This window comes from Sinocyclocheilus grahami, unplaced genomic scaffold (genome assembly GCF_001515645.1).
Source record: "Sinocyclocheilus grahami isolate Dianchi unplaced genomic scaffold, SAMN03320097.WGS_v1.1 scaffold223.1, whole genome shotgun sequence".
NCBI classification, from domain to species: Eukaryota; Metazoa; Chordata; class Actinopteri; order Cypriniformes; family Cyprinidae; genus Sinocyclocheilus; species Sinocyclocheilus grahami.
In genome coordinates, this window is record NW_015505402.1 from 2,280,462 (window position 1) to 2,296,271 (window position 15,810).

The window sequence follows — 15,810 nt, forward strand, 5'->3', positions numbered from 1 at the left end:
CACAATCATAGGCGGAGTTTCACTTTTATGCGTGGGGGGGCACCCACTGGCAGACGAGCCACGAGCACTTTTTTATATGTTCTACATTTCATGTATTTATGTAACACATATACTACATTAAAATTTTTTTTTAGAATGAACAATAACTGCTGTACAAAGAGTGAAAAAAAAACATACCTAATGCAGAAAAGCCGCCTCTTTTTCCGAATTGCGCAGATGACTATCTTTCTTTCATTTCTTCTGATACATTGCTAGATCAGACAGGCCCAACTGGCCCCGACTTTTTTACGCCCCTCAGGCTGGGCTTCGGGACAATTTTCACATCATAGTTCAGACGCGGGCAGGGCCTAGGGCCTGTTTTAGGCTTCTCCTTATTTTTATATTTTAGACATCCATCAATTAGTGATGAAAAAAGATTGCCGCGCTGGTGGAAACAACACGAGACCGTGCTACCGAGACTGTCAAGAGCGGCTCGACGGTGTTTAGTGTCCAGCAGCAGCAGTATGTATGGTGCGTGCCGTCAGCGCAGCTGAAGAGTTCTGCGTTCAAATGCACGCAATATGCTTAAGCTTGCCGCAAAGCATCGGCAAAAGTAATTACCGTAAATGTGTCAGGAGGAAAGAGGACAGAGATATTTGAATTATTTACTAATAAATTGTGTTTTCTGAGTCTGTGTCGCAAGGATGAAGTTGCCGATCCTGACTCGCCATCTCGTTCCTCATTAGACGCACCTTTAGAGAGAAGTGCATCTTTTTTATCAAATTATGATTATGATGAAAGAGTTTTTGTTTTTGATTTTTTATTTCGTTAAGTAGTAATTTAAAGCTTTCTATACATATATTTATCATGTCTGTGAGGCATGTATTCGCTGCGTTTTGGTTCATTTTTGTGAAGCGCGCCTGTTCAAGACGAGACGGCAGAAAGCGCATAATGTTTGTTTTCTTTATTTTATAAAAGCACAACGTTTTGTTGATATTGTGAGTGCACACAAATAAAAGTAAACCCTTTATTGATCAAACATATGCTCACTGTCTGCCGCTGGCCACTTGGTCGTTACTTTGAATGCGTAACGATAATTAGGCTATGTGAGTACTGCTCATGTCTGAAAATAATATATGAAAAACAAAATTATTTTACATAAAAACATTAGGCTATAGCTTATATTTATTTAGTACATTTTTAAATTAATGTAAAAAATTAAATGAATTGTAAAACTGAAAGTATTTTTTAAAAATTGTGTTCAGCATGGTGGGCCGCATTTGAATTCGTGACGGGCCACATGCGGCCCGCGGGTTGAGAACCACTGTAATAGAGAGTGCTAGAGTTAGAGGGTCAAATGAAGATGAAAGAGATGTGTTTTCAGCTGTTTCTTGAAAATATTAAGGATTGAGTTTGGCAGGTCATTCCACCAGGAGGGAACAGTTAATGTAGAAGACCATGAAAGTTTTATCCTAGGTAAAATGCAAAATGTTTCAATACAAGCATTTCAGTCAAATGTAATTCATGCAATATTTCAAACCTTTAACCCACTTGGGAAAATCAACCCATGGCAACAGTTTAAAAGTAGCCCAATTCTGTGGAAATAACGTGAACTTGGCAACCCTGCATCCAACAAGAGCTGCAGGAGTCAGATTTGACTGATCACAGGTCGAGAATAAGGAGAGATATCTGACTAGACCATGCTTGAGTATTTTGTAAGATGTGCTCCCTTTACACAGAGTGCGTGTGATCGCGAAATCGAAAGTGAAAGTAAACAGCGCAAATGCTCATTCAAAAATATTTAAATACACCGCATCCTGAGAGCAGCTCCCTGATGTGCCAAAATTATACACAATATTAGAATGTTTAAAGGATTGGACATGAAAATTGCGGGAGCAAAACGCATGTTGCGGGAGCAAGCAGCAACGGTCATAGGTGCAGCGGGAGTGGGATTAAGAGAACAGCCGAATCCCGGACATTTTGGGCAATTAAGAAATCCCAGCCGGACGCATTTTTGTAGGTCCAAAAAGAGGACATGTCCGGGGAAAAGAGGACGTATGGTCACCCTAGCTTTAGGCATTTTAATTTAAGAATTAATTATTATAATTTAATTTTCACGTGCGGTGCCGGTGATCCTTACGTCCGTTTCGATTGCTCAAGCATTTAAGTGGCACCGAAATGAGGCACCAAAATCTGCGTTCTGATTCGATTCTAGTACATACCGGTTACATAGGTACCGGTGCCATATTGGCACAGGGTTTCGGTACCCAACCCTAGTACTAAGTCAAGTATCACTATTTGTGTTGCTTATACTTAAGAAGATTAGAGATTTGAATAAACCCCTAACCCTTTATTAAACACCAGTACGTAACTATGAACATGAATGTTACCACAAATTGTGCAGCTTGTTGAGGAGAGGTGTGGCGTTATGTAGCTAAGTAATCAGACGATTCTTCTTTGCCTAGTGGACAAAGGAATAATAGACTTAAACCCAAACTGTACTTTGGTTTTTACATATATGCTAGAGTATGTGTACGTTTCGTTATCAGCATAGTAAATGCACGTATGCTCAATACACTCAGCTTGTGGAAGTGCTTACATTTTTTTTTGCACCACAGTTTGTGCACTAGGTGGCACTGCTGCACCGCTGATTTGTGGACTGTCATTGTTTCACAGTCGGAAAATAAATTGATGAGACAGGACAAAAACCGCAGCAAACTACTAGAGACTGCAACAACAATAGACATCCGCATTGATGAATGTTTCTGTGAGAATTAAGAATTTCCCTTAAAGGTACAAAGACTAGACAATAGCCACGTTTACATGGACACTTTTTGTTTCATTCGGAACGAAATCATTATATTCAACAAACCCAACAACATCGGCTCGTTCCGTACGTCATATGTCATTATGCCATTTCTACTCATTGCGCATGTCATGCGCAAAACTTTCCAGTTTCGGTTTTCATTTTTAATAGGCATGCAAATACAATTTTTATTCCTATTGAGGTGTTTGCATGGCGCATTTCCATTCGGATTGGACTTTAAAACCGATTGTAATCGGAATACAATGCTCCATGTAAACGCACCTAATGATGAAACTCTCTAGTGCTAATGTGTCGAGCACATCAAAACTGAAGTATACTTAGGGTTTAACAACCCATATAAGACCAGAACATCCAGCACACTCATGACAATTCATATTGGTCAATTGGGTTTGGGTAAGGGGTTGGACGTTACGGTCAGGTTTAGATTTGGGTCATACAATTTTTTATGATTTCATCTCGTACAAATTAAGACTTGGAGACCTTTGACTTGGAGCCAGTAAACAAACACCCAGAACATCCTATAGCAAGCAAGCTGGAAACGCACCTCAGTTACTACATAGTAACTGCCAAACATCACCTCAACATCCCTCTTAAAAATAAAGTTTCCAAAAGTTTTTTTTGCAGTGATGCCTTAGAAGATCCATTTTAGGTTCTTAAAATAACCCTTTTTTTTTTTTCTTAGTACAAAGAACATTTTAATAATTTGAAGAACCTTTTTCCACTCTAAAGAACCTTTGTGGAACTATGTATGTTAAACCATTCGGCGCCATTGATGCCAGTAAAGAACTTTTATTTTTTAAGAGTGATTGTGTGTGTGTATTTCTCACAAATTCTCTCCAGAATACCAAAAGTGTACCTAAATGATTATTTTCTGTGGCTCTAGCAGGTGGCCACATGGTCTGACACGTTGACCAGTGATGCTAATGCATTCACCTGAGTTCATGTCTGGCTTGTATTATTACACGATTCCTCTTCTATGATAATTTCCTGTATCATCTTTCATTATCTAAAAATGGCAGCAGAAGAGAAAATATTATTCTCATGCTATTTCATGCTTTAGAGGTATTGTTGATTGTGAAATCAGACTAGCTCTGTACAGATGCATCAGAGCTTGTACAACAGTATGCATGGATTTATTTGGTATGTTGTTTACTTAAGCAAATTAAGAATTTATTTTTTTTTTTTTGCTTATCTTTTTCATAAAATGTCTTTGGAGTTCCTCTCAAGAGTTCATGTACGTTAGATATGGCAGATCATCTCAAATCATCCATATCTGCTCCACTGCATAGCAGAGCACTTGGGAGCTGTTCAAAGGTATTTGTCACTTTCTTGCCATCTTAAAGACAATTGAGTTTGTATTGCATCTGAAACCAGTGTCGTATCTGTGGTTAAATCTCAGAGTTGTTTTTTCCCAGAGCTCCACTATAGCTACTGCTTCTCAGCATAACATGTAAAAATTGCATTATGATGAACAGTAGTGATATCTTGAGACATAACAGTTTTGTGTACGTATATACTGGACTGTTGTGACTGTCTATATGTTTGCATGTACAGATGAGAAACTGATAATGTTGTCATTTTCTGTGTTACTCTGTTTTGTTTCTGAGATGTCTGAGACATCTGCCCTCTAGCTTCTGTATTATCTGAATGCCTGGTGCTTATCCATGTCCTAGAGATAAAAGTGGAAATCATTGCAAGGGAGGCTGGTTGTCTGAAGAGTAAAATCTCCCCAGACTCCCTAAAACTTTCCCAAAACTTGCTCACACACAAATCATGTAATGCATGTTCTATCTAAAAAAATTAAAATAAATAAAACTAAGGAAAAAAACTAAAATAAGCAAGGATTTTTATGATTCTAGTAGAGAGTGTGTGGAAAATATCAGGGTTAGGTTAAAGTATTTTTAAAAAATTAAAAGAAACTTACATGGTAACTACTATTTCAGTCTTTGTTTTGTTTTTTACTGGTCAGAAACTATTAGATTAATCAGGATTATTTCATTTTCTTTACAACTCAAAATCAAATCTTCATGGAGTTTTGTGAATAATTATTTATTTTATTATTAATTATTATTTATTTGCATGTTTTAATTTTTCCTTCCTAGCAGCATACATACTTGCTTACATAGTTAAATAGGGAAGAGATACATTTATTGCATTTAACTTGCTCACTGATGTTGTTAGGTGATATTTTCTGTAAAACTGCTTTGGAAATGTATTATGAAAATGCTATTAAAAAAAAGAAAATAATTTCTTTTAAAATGTTTGCATTTAACATAACATTAAAAACAATACAAAGTAAATATTTTTTAAATAATTTTGATAATCTGCTTTGGTTTTAGTACAGTCACAATATAAAATCTAACTATAATGATAAAATATTATTCAAAAACAACCTTTTTAAAAAAGCATGTACATTTTACTTTATAGCTTATTGCTTTTATATCTAGGTTCCATTGCAAAGGTATTGAAAACATACCCCTGCTCTACTTGCGTCATTACTAACATCAGTACTAATGCTTCGGTTTTAGGCCCATCTGTTACATCACAGTCCGTCTCTCAGCGTTATAAGAGTACTGTCTCTGTCCGAGAACTCTGACGTTTAGAGATGCACCGATTGCAATTTTCTTGGCTGATTCCGATTTCCGTTTTTTTGTTAGTTTGATCTGCCGATACCGATTTTTGCAGTTTCCGATTTTCTTTCTAAGAACTATAATTGACAGCACATACAAACAAAAATCTACTTTTCTTCAACGCAAAGTTTTTTTTCATAAAAAAACACAAGTAAAAAGTCAGTAATAAAATAAGAACAAATAAAAAAAAAATGGCAAACAACAGCACAAATAAATGGAATAGAATAAAGAGAGCTATGAAACTAAGTTTTTCAGGTTAAGAAATACTACAGAAATTAAAGTAATCAAATGTAAAATAACACATCCAGTGTTATTTTACATTTGATTACTTTAATTTCTGTAGTCTTCATTGTAAAAATTAAATACAGATGAATGCTTACCATTAAAGTTATAAAACGTATTCAGTCAAGAGCAGAAAATGATTTTCTTTGTCTTTTGTTCTTTGATTAACATACAAACAGACAGCAGCATAAATATTGGACTGCGGTCCCTTTAAGAGTTTATCCATGGACCCAATATACTGTTACACAACATGCCTTCTCTTTCTCAACTATTTAACGTTCCAAAACTGACTGTGTTTAACTGGATACTCGCCAAAACGGGCATTTTGACAATTTCTTATACATTTGAATGTTTTAGCGCAGTTAGCCACTCATTTTGGTATTGAGTGTGTATTTGGTGTTTTCACGGTACCAAAATTTCAGTATTCGGTACCAATACCAGTGAAAATCCACGGTTCTCTGTACCAATTTCGGTACCAAAGCAAAACACAAAAACATGCTAATTAAAAATGTTGACTATACTTTCATTTAATCCAAACTGTGTAGCCTACATATTTAATTTTAAAGGGCTTTAAAACCTTCTGAGTTATTCAGCCAAGAATAACAACTAAGTTAGCTTAAATTTTTTTTTCTTCAAAACCCAGAACTGCTTTTCTGACTGATATTACACAAACAATGTTAACCATTTGTACATTCTCTAACACGCATATTTTAGATTCACAATTCATTTAAAAGCTTCTGGTGTGTAAAAATAGTAAATATCATGTCCTTTTTTTTACCCTAATAAAAGTTATAGGAGCATTAAATAGTTAATAAAGAAACTTAATTCTAATGCTCATTATATTAGCGTTAGCTGCGCTTATGCTAACGATTAACTACTCTAATAACAGTGATGTTCATTTCAATCTGACATTCAAATAAAATGTTAAATAATATTCATAACAGAAGTAGTGTTTCCCACAGATCTGCTCTCTATTTGTGGCGGCATATAAATGCAAATTAATTCTCTGCCAGCAGGAGGCGCTTGTAGAGCAGGAGAGATCAGGTTTCCCCGGTAACGGCTGAGCTAACAAACGCTGCTTTATCAGGCAAGATGAAATGAAAATTACATCCATAATTTTCTGAAGACAGTCGGTTTCCTTCAGAAATACAGTGATATAAAAACATCCGCACCAGGTTTCGACTTTGACACGCACAGCGCTCATGTTTATTCAACAAAGTCAAAGCCATTTGGAAAATCTATTTATGGCGGTCAGTTTTGATATTGTGGCGGGCGCCACAAATAAATCAATGCATGGAAATGAAACTTACCTGCTTGAACTCTTTCATTTGATCTGGGTGTCGGTCTTTAAAGTGTTTTGTGTGTTTCCTCATTTTGAGGTCGCCACGTCGGTGCTTTTATGTAGAGAACGCATCAGCACACCTTTCGGATGGTGCCTCAAGAACCGGGTTTACAGAGTACTCGGTACCACCGGTATTTAAAAAAAACCTGGTACCGTAACATTTTCATTTTTTTAATACCAACTTGGTACCGAAGTACCGGGTCTTTTGACAACACTACTCTGTAGACACTATCATTGTTCAATATTACCTCATTACATCACTTGTACCCAAGTTTGTACTCAGTACTGTATTGTACTGTATACAAATAAATGCAGCCTGGTGAGCATAAGAGACCAAACTTCCAAATACATTTAAAAATCTGACCAACACCAAACTTCTGAGTGGTAGTGTACGTGTTATTTTTTTCATAAACTGAGCATTATTTTCTGTGGTAATCAACAGTATGCCACAGATACTGTTGATAGAGCTTGAATTTAACCTGTAATGTTCCGTTTAGATGAAACTTTTTAAACGCTGCATTTGTTTTGTTGTGTATTTAAGCAATAAGGTACTATAAAGTTGTGCTATTTCGCACAACAAAGTGCCTAACTCATTAGCTATTTGGTAATCTAAATGTAAGAATTGGGTAAATGGTCTTGCACAATTAAATATCCAATACCAGCCAATACATATCCAACACTGACCAATATAAAATATTTAAAAACTCTAACATCAGCGGATAACCAATATGGTATTAATATATATTGTGCATCTATCCTTAGTTCGAAAAAATGCAACAGAAATAACAATCCTGTGGGAGCTGTGCAAGTGATGTGGTCAGGGTTCGTACGGTCATGAAAAACCTGGAAAAGTCATGGAATTTTAAAACACCAATTTCCAGGCCTGGAAAAGTTTTGGAAAAATAAATAAACCCAGAAAGTTTGGGAAAAGTCATTGAAATCTATTTCACAAAACTCTGTATAATAGAATTGTGTTTAATCAGGTCTGAATTTCGGTGCGGGATTGCGCATAAGCTATATCGCATAGTTTTACTCATTCCCGCAGCTTTTTACTTTAAAATGATGGATATTCACACATTTATTCAATAGCCTATAGCATGTAGGTTTGATGAGTAAATAATCAAACCTACAGACTGAGTCCAGTCCACACAGACTGATCAAATCAGTCATTTGAAAACAGCGTGAGTGATTCAGCTGTACGCGTCTTCTCTCTTTGACTTTCTCTTCAAATGGCTTCACATCGGCGCATCTTGTCTGCGCTACAAGAGCCGCTGCGATACAAGACTTTCACTCGCATTTCGGGACAGTTGACAGAATAGTCACTTGCCTAATCGGGTCATTGTTGCATCGTCAAAAAATGTTATTATTTATTTGCACGTCTTTTTAAGCTATTCGGTACTCGCGCGCTCCAGAGGCGGTGCGCAGTCGCATCCAAAGTGCGCTCGTGCGTATATAAAGCCACCTTGCCAGTACCCAATTGAGTTTGCTACCAAATAAGCTCAGCAGAACCCTGCACGGGCCTCAAACATATGCCCTAGTCCAGCCCTTATCCGACAGATTATCAGAATTACTGGCCCGTGTCTTTTTTCTCTTTCTCTCTTCCCCAATTACACAGCTGCTGTTGTAGCCATTAAAATAGTTCTTTTTATATTATATATTTTCGTTTCTTTATTACGTTAATTTAGACATATGTTTGGAAAATGTTTTTTTGTTAAATTCAAGTTTTTGTTTTTTTTAAAGTAACGACCAAGCAGCCAGTGGCAGACGGTGAGTTAATCATAGCCTATGTTTGATCAATTTAGCCTTCTCAAATCATCACCACTTGACTAAAATAAAATCAATAGGCCTATATAAAATGCTTTAAAAAAAAAACAATGTTAGTTTAAATGATATAACAGTGGAAACAACCAGTCATTTTTGCTCATAAAGGTAAGAGTAATACATCATTCGGGACTGTTAAGGGTCTACTTTTATTTGTGTGCACTCACAATATCAGCATACGTTGTGCTTTTTTAGAAAACAAACAGGATACGCTTTCTGCTGTCTCGGTCTTGAGCAGGAGCGCTTCACAAAAATGAACTGAAACCCTGCGAATATTCTATTTCGATCATCATGTTAAAGCGCAGCTTTGCGTGCGCTTTAACATGGAACTCTTCCAGCACTCGCTGCTGCTGGACACTAAACACCGTCCGAGCCACTCGTGACAGTCGCGGTAGCACGGTCTCGTGTTGTTTCCACCAGCGCGGCAAATCTTTGTCATCACCATAATAATTGATGGATATCTAAAATATAAACATAAGGAGGAAGCAAGCCTGATGCCCGGCCCGTGTCTGAGCTATGACGTGAAAATTGTCCCGAAGCCATACATAAATTTGGGCCGTTGGGCTCGGGCTGAAATGCAGGGCTCTAAAGCGCAGATTGTTGCATTTAAGCAGCAAAAATACACACAAAATGACACCAAAATGGCCATCCTGGCCACACAGTTAAATAAATGATAATAGTCAGTGATGTGAAATGTGGAGTAAGGTCTGGCGCAGTTGCAGCTTGTACTTATTACTAAAACAAGAAAGCAAACAAGTAGCATTAATAGTCATTCATTTTAGTTAACATATGCTATGATAATTTGAACAGATTTTTATTCTTATTGTAAAATAATAGAACATTTAGGTCATGAATATTGTCTCAAAAGTCATGGAAAAGTCATGGAAATGTATTGGTAAAAATGTGTACGAACCCTGTATATTGATTTACACTCAATGTTATAAATCTAGTTATATCAGTACCCTAATTAAAGTTGATTTATTTTACATGGAGTGGGTTACATCATGGAAGCTGACATATTGAGATCACATAGAATAAATCTTTTTTTTTTTATCTTGGTACCCACCTTATTATCTGGCATTTTCATTAAAGGGGTCATCAGAGGCCCATTTCCACAAGTTGATATGATTCTTTATGGTCTTAATGAAAAGTCTATAACATAATTTGGTTAAAATTTCTCAATGGTAGTGTAAAAAACACCCTTTTTACCCTGTAAAAAACAGCAAGCCATTTCGGTGCATGTCCCTTTAAATGCTAATGAGCTCTGCTCACACTGCCCCTCTCTTCCGAGATGCTCTCTGTGAGACTGTAAACTTTAGCCGCATTCATCGCGGAACTTGGTAACTAGCACATTATTACAGTAGAAAAGGCGGTGTGCAAAGATTCATAAAACACCTTATACTCACTTCTTCTGGAGGTGAAGCTGATTCGCGTGAACATAGAACATAGCATTTAGGTAGATCGGGGGGACGCATTCCCTTCAAAATCAAAAGTAATCCACTGCGTCTTCAGCGGCTCAGATGTCGGGAGTAAATGACGACTGCTATGTTCATTATTACATCCAACAACAAAACACCATCAATCGCTTAGGACAGAGGTCCCCAACCACCGGGCCGTGGAAGAATTGCTACCGGGTCGCAAGAACGTTCTGAGAAAAATGTGTATAGATATGACACTCTGTTATTTATTTATGTTAAAGATTGTTCTAATTATTCTGTATTTTCATTGTATGCGATTGACATGGAGGAGCAATTTGATAATTTCATGTTAAATAAGTAAATTAAAGATTGCTCTGATCTGTCACATATTAGGAGTTAAACTGTTCGCAGTTGATCCGTAATACGTACGGATGAGACCCTACCGTTCGGCATGCACGTGATTCCCAGACTAATTTGCCAATTTACATGTACAAGAAATTTTAAACCACAAGAAGAAGAAACGAAAGAGATCTCAATTTGTTACTCATGCCCTGTTCTCACATGCAATCAATGTGTGCACAAGCATAGAGACGTGTTTCAGACAGCGCGGAAATACCAAGTTGCGTATAAAAACACATAAAATTAGCCTATGTCAAAAAACGTTCAACATGTCAAAAACTTCACGGCATTGTCATTCTCTGTGCTTAAATTTTTTTTTTCTTGCTTATCCAAAAAAAATTGTCCGATCTATGACAAAAAACCCCCCACAATATAATGCCTTGAACCACCATATAATGCTATTATAATACTAAATAATAGCCTATATGTCTGTATATATATATATTAGGCTATATATCCCCCCCCCCAACAATGGCGGACTGTTCACAGCTCACTCAGGGCTGAACTATGATAAAACGGCCGTGTCACCCAACAGTCGTGGGAGCAGCCTGGGCAAAGCTACGTCACATTGCCAAGAATCTGTGAATAGCTTGATCTGAGAAATAACTGATTATTTATGAGGATTTAAAAAAAAAAAGCACTGGGTGGATTTTTATCATTATAGGGTGGTTGTGTACACACACTGCCAACACACATTTATGTTCAAACACCATGTAAAAGTGAATTTTGCATCTGATGTCCCGTTTAACCTAAAGGCTTGGCTTGGTACCCCTGCTTGTAGATGACGTAATTACACCACTTTGGAGGCTAAAAGCATCTTTTGACAGCCATGTATATTAACAATATATAAATCTACATATAAATCACAATTATATTGTCATATTATAGTAGGCTGTCCCTGGAGGGTCAACGTCCTGCAGAGCTTACCTCTAGCTTGTCCAACATACTGGCTTGAAATCCTGAGGACCTTGACTACCTTGGTTCATGTGTGTTTAATTGGGGTTGGAGCTAAAATCTGCAGGACATGGCCCCTTCAGGAGCAGGACCTGATGTAAATGTTTTACCAGTTTCTGGGTTTTGAAAGGCTTTAAATAGACTTTTCTGCTGCCTTACATATCACAGCTCATGATAGATGCTAGTGAAGACTTGAGACAGGTCCACCAGCCAATCAGCATTGTTAGCCTATCAGTACTGTATGTCAATTTCCTGTGACTTCAGAGTGATTAGTCTTATGGGATACCAGGTGATTAGAGTACACATGAGCATAGATAGCACCACATAATTCTGGACATCCTGTGCCAGCCTAGCAACTGCCATTAAGATGAATGGGGATGCCAATGGAAAGCTCTTCTTTGCCTGATACTAATAAGGCCAAGCAAAATAATACAGCAAACTTGTGGAACAGCTATTGGCGACAAATTTAAGAAGCTCAAAGAGCAACGGACTGGAGAGCAGATTAAAACTAAGCAAACGCTGGTTCTGGCCCTAAGGGGCTTTTACAATGGCAATTTAGATTGAACCAGACCACGGTTTGCATGAAAAATCTGTCATTTGCTTTCATGTGGGCACCACAGTACCGAAAATGAAACTACCTATAGGAGGTGGTTTGGGTTTTTTTTGCAATAGAACTGATACAATTCACGTGAATATGAAAGCAACTGTCCAAACTTACTCAGAAAATGAGGTAAAATGTCAATGTTACTTTCATGTTTGTGATGGCATAACATGAACTCAAACGATAGAATTAAATTAGAATCAAATAGAAATGAAAATGTGTCTAAAACCAACCCAATGCAACTGAAGAGTCAGCAGGATGTAGTTAAGTGCTCACAGAAGAGATGAGTTTTCAGCTGTTTCTTTAATATTGTCAGGGATTTGGCAGTTCAAATAGAATTAGGAAGATCATTTCACCAGCAAGGAACAGTGAACGAGAATGTTGTGGAAAGTGGTTTTGTGCCTCTCTGTGATGGTACCGTTAGGGTCTCTCATTCACCAACCGCAGGCTTCTGGAAGGGATGTAGACTCCTAAGAGACCGTAGATGCATCAGTGTCTTGATACGAGCAGCAAACGATAGGCAATGCAGAGAGATAAAGTGATGTGTGCTCTCTTGGGCTCATTGAGGACTAGCAGTGCTGCTGCGCTCTGGATCGTTGGAGTGCATTTGACTTTGAGGGTTGACTGCACATTTTGGAAGTCCAGCTATAAGAGCATTGAAGTTGTCCAGTTTCCCTGCTGAAAGAAACAATAGACACCATCACAGAATTTGTAATGGTTTTACTGGTTAAAATGGGAATTGTATTGGTTTTAATGGAAACTGTGATGGTGCCTATTGGACTCTACTGGAAATTGGTCGCCTTCTGTTGGTGGCTTGTTAAAACCACTAAATCCTAATGGAATATGTCCCAGAAACACACTACAGAAAACCCTCTCTTAATGGTTAAAAGTTGATGGTTTGTAATGTTTGTAATGGTATTTGTAGTGGAAACCATTATAATTTCTGTGATGGTTTCTATAGTTTTTTTTTCAGCAGGGCTAGTAACGACAAGGAGAGTATTTTTTCAGCCTGCTCAGTAAGGAAGGGCCTTAACTTCCTCATGTTGCTGCATGTACTTATTACTAAAACAAGAAAGCAAACAAGTAGCATTAATAGTCATTCATTTTATTTAACATATGCTATGATAATTTGAACAGATTTTTATTCTTATTGTAAAATAATGGAACATGAATATTGTCTCAAAAGTCATGGAAATGTATTGGTAAAAATGTGTACGAACCCTGTGTGGTGGACAGGTGTTTTACTACGACTATATTATGGCTTAAATTTGGTTTATAAACTGGCAAAGCCAAATTTTTCCAGTGGTGGAAGTGGGCGACTGTAAAGTACATATCAGAGTTGGATCATTAGCAGGGTGGAATGAGAGTTAGCTGAATAGAGCTTTGTAGTCTTGGGACTCTCTGTGTTGTATCACCTTCGCTGCATTGACTAGCTTTGACTCATGACTCTTTTGGCTTAACGAAACAGATGGATTTTTCCTCCCACCCTCCTGTAAGCACTCTGTTTTTTACCCTTTTACATCTGATATTATGGAACCAGCCCCAGCCAGCCAATCAATACAATTATGTATGACGTAATTGTTCAGCTCTCCAGAGCAAGGTATAATCAGTTTAATGAACACGTGCTATGAACTGATTGTATTTTGATATTACTTATATTACAGTATTATGTGATATTACAATGCATTCAAACCTGAAAGAACATTTTCAAGCGTACGGTTTGCAAATTCACCTCACTGTTGTTCTGTTAAAGGTCACCTCCGGCTGCTCTTTAGCACGCTTGTGTAATTTGTGGTTCACTTTGCTTTGCATTAACCTGTTGTGTGAAAAAATTCCCCAAGAATAAGCTCTGGGCAATGGTGCATTTGTGGTAGAAGATAAAAAATTTGGTCATATGGATAGTGATACTTATCACGATGAGTACAGGATGTAGAATTAGTTGCGTGTCAGTGCCTGAAGAACTTTACTGAGCGCAACAGCGCCATTATGCAGAAAGAGAACTTAACACTTAAATGACAGCCTGTCTGCGGACTGTCATAAATGGTTAGAGTAAAATAGGTGGCATGAAGAAAGCATGAAAAAAGTATGCTAAAAACAACATATAAATAAACCTCCATGATGATCATAAGGCTGATTTAGCATGTACGCGACGGCAAATATGAGAATCAGCCATAATAAGCTGAAGTGAAACATCTGTCAGTTAGTGTCTGGGTTGTTGTTATGTCTGGGTTTTTACCAAGCGTGTGGTTGCTGACGGTTTGTGCAAGCTGCAAAGATGTCTCAAAGATCACTCTGGAGAACGAGGCAAATGGTGTCCAACCGATGCTTGGTAACAGGTGCGTTGTGGGAAATACGGTTGCTCAGATGCCGCTGACTAATTGGGGCTTATTAGGTATTGCTGGGAAGCGCAAACAACACCTGGGGCCTTTGTCGAGCTGTCATGGGGATATGGGCAGAGTCCTGCCCGAGACTGGGGTCCTCAGTTCATGTTTTCACTGATGACGGAACGAGAGCTGGAAATCATATGGTTGCCATGTGAACTGTAAGAGCGACCTTTATGATGAGTCAGTTCTGAGCTACAACAGTTTAATCTACAAAGATTCTTTAAGCTATGTATATCCGTTGCACTTTTGCCACAAAACAAGTGGCTTGCTGCTGTGCTTCAGCACGTTTCCTGCCGCACTTATTACACCTGTAAGAATCCGAATAAACTTCCTCTGCTCTGCTTTTGTGTCTCTCGCTTCCACCAAACCTTTCCCACATTAACTGTCTTGCTCTCCACCAGTCAGCTATCAAGTCTGAACAGGATGTTAGTCTTCTGACACCACAAACACTTCCTTTGGCCTATAGCAGTGTAGTTGTGTACAGGAAGACGGCTCTTGTTGGCCAGCTGGACTGTGGATACCTGCTACTGGAGATGCATTCACGTTTTTGTCTATGTGCCCTTCATATGAGCGTCTTATTAATCTTTCATTATGATGAATTAGTTTTTTCTTTAGAAGAAGAGACAAAAGATTCATTATTTAGACAGGACGATCTGGCGTCCCTTCCAGTCTGCAGTTGAAGGACAGGGCGGGTGGGGGTAATGGTGAAGTGGGGCAGGCCGGAGACGGCGCTGCTGAGTCTGACAAACCAGACCATCAGGTTTCACATGCTGTCAAATCCCTAGATGAAAGGCGGCAAAGGTCTCCACAGTAACACTGAGGTCCAGACTGCATTGAGGACCTTGCAGACGGCCCAGTGAAATCACAAACATGAGTTGTCAGCAGCGAAACTACCCACTCAAACCAGTTCTGAGAATGAAATTTCAGTGGGTGGATCTAGAGTTGTTTTGAAACACATCCATCAGTTTCTGAGAAGGCGACTCGCAGATTTTGATGGGTAATTTAAGTTTTGGTTGGTTGTTTGTTGTTTATTGTTTGTTGTTGGTTGTTTAAAGTGTGAAAAAAGTGTTTACTGAAAATGGCTCGAATGGGACAACTTGTGTCTGGTAGTTGATGCATGGTGTAATTTTGGACCGGTGTACCAGTAGAGTATCAAGTGAAACGCAACCTGGA

At 38.1% G+C, this 15,810-nt stretch overlaps 1 protein-coding gene across 3 annotated transcripts in view; it reads left to right on the forward strand.

Annotated features, from left to right (window-relative positions):
• LOC107596814 (sphingosine 1-phosphate receptor 2-like) overlaps positions 1-15,810 on the forward strand; it is a 37,521-nt gene that overhangs the window by 15,758 nt on the left and 5,953 nt on the right. The window contains exon 2 of one of the 3 annotated variants that reach the window (XM_016287653.1): positions 4,023-4,120. The exons of 1 other annotated variant lie outside the window; for it this stretch is intronic. The gene's annotated coding sequence lies outside the window, so the exon portion shown is untranslated. Of the gene's footprint in view, positions 1-3,999; positions 4,121-15,810 lie in introns of those variants that run through there. One more of the 3 variants, XM_016287652.1, reaches the window with a different exon arrangement.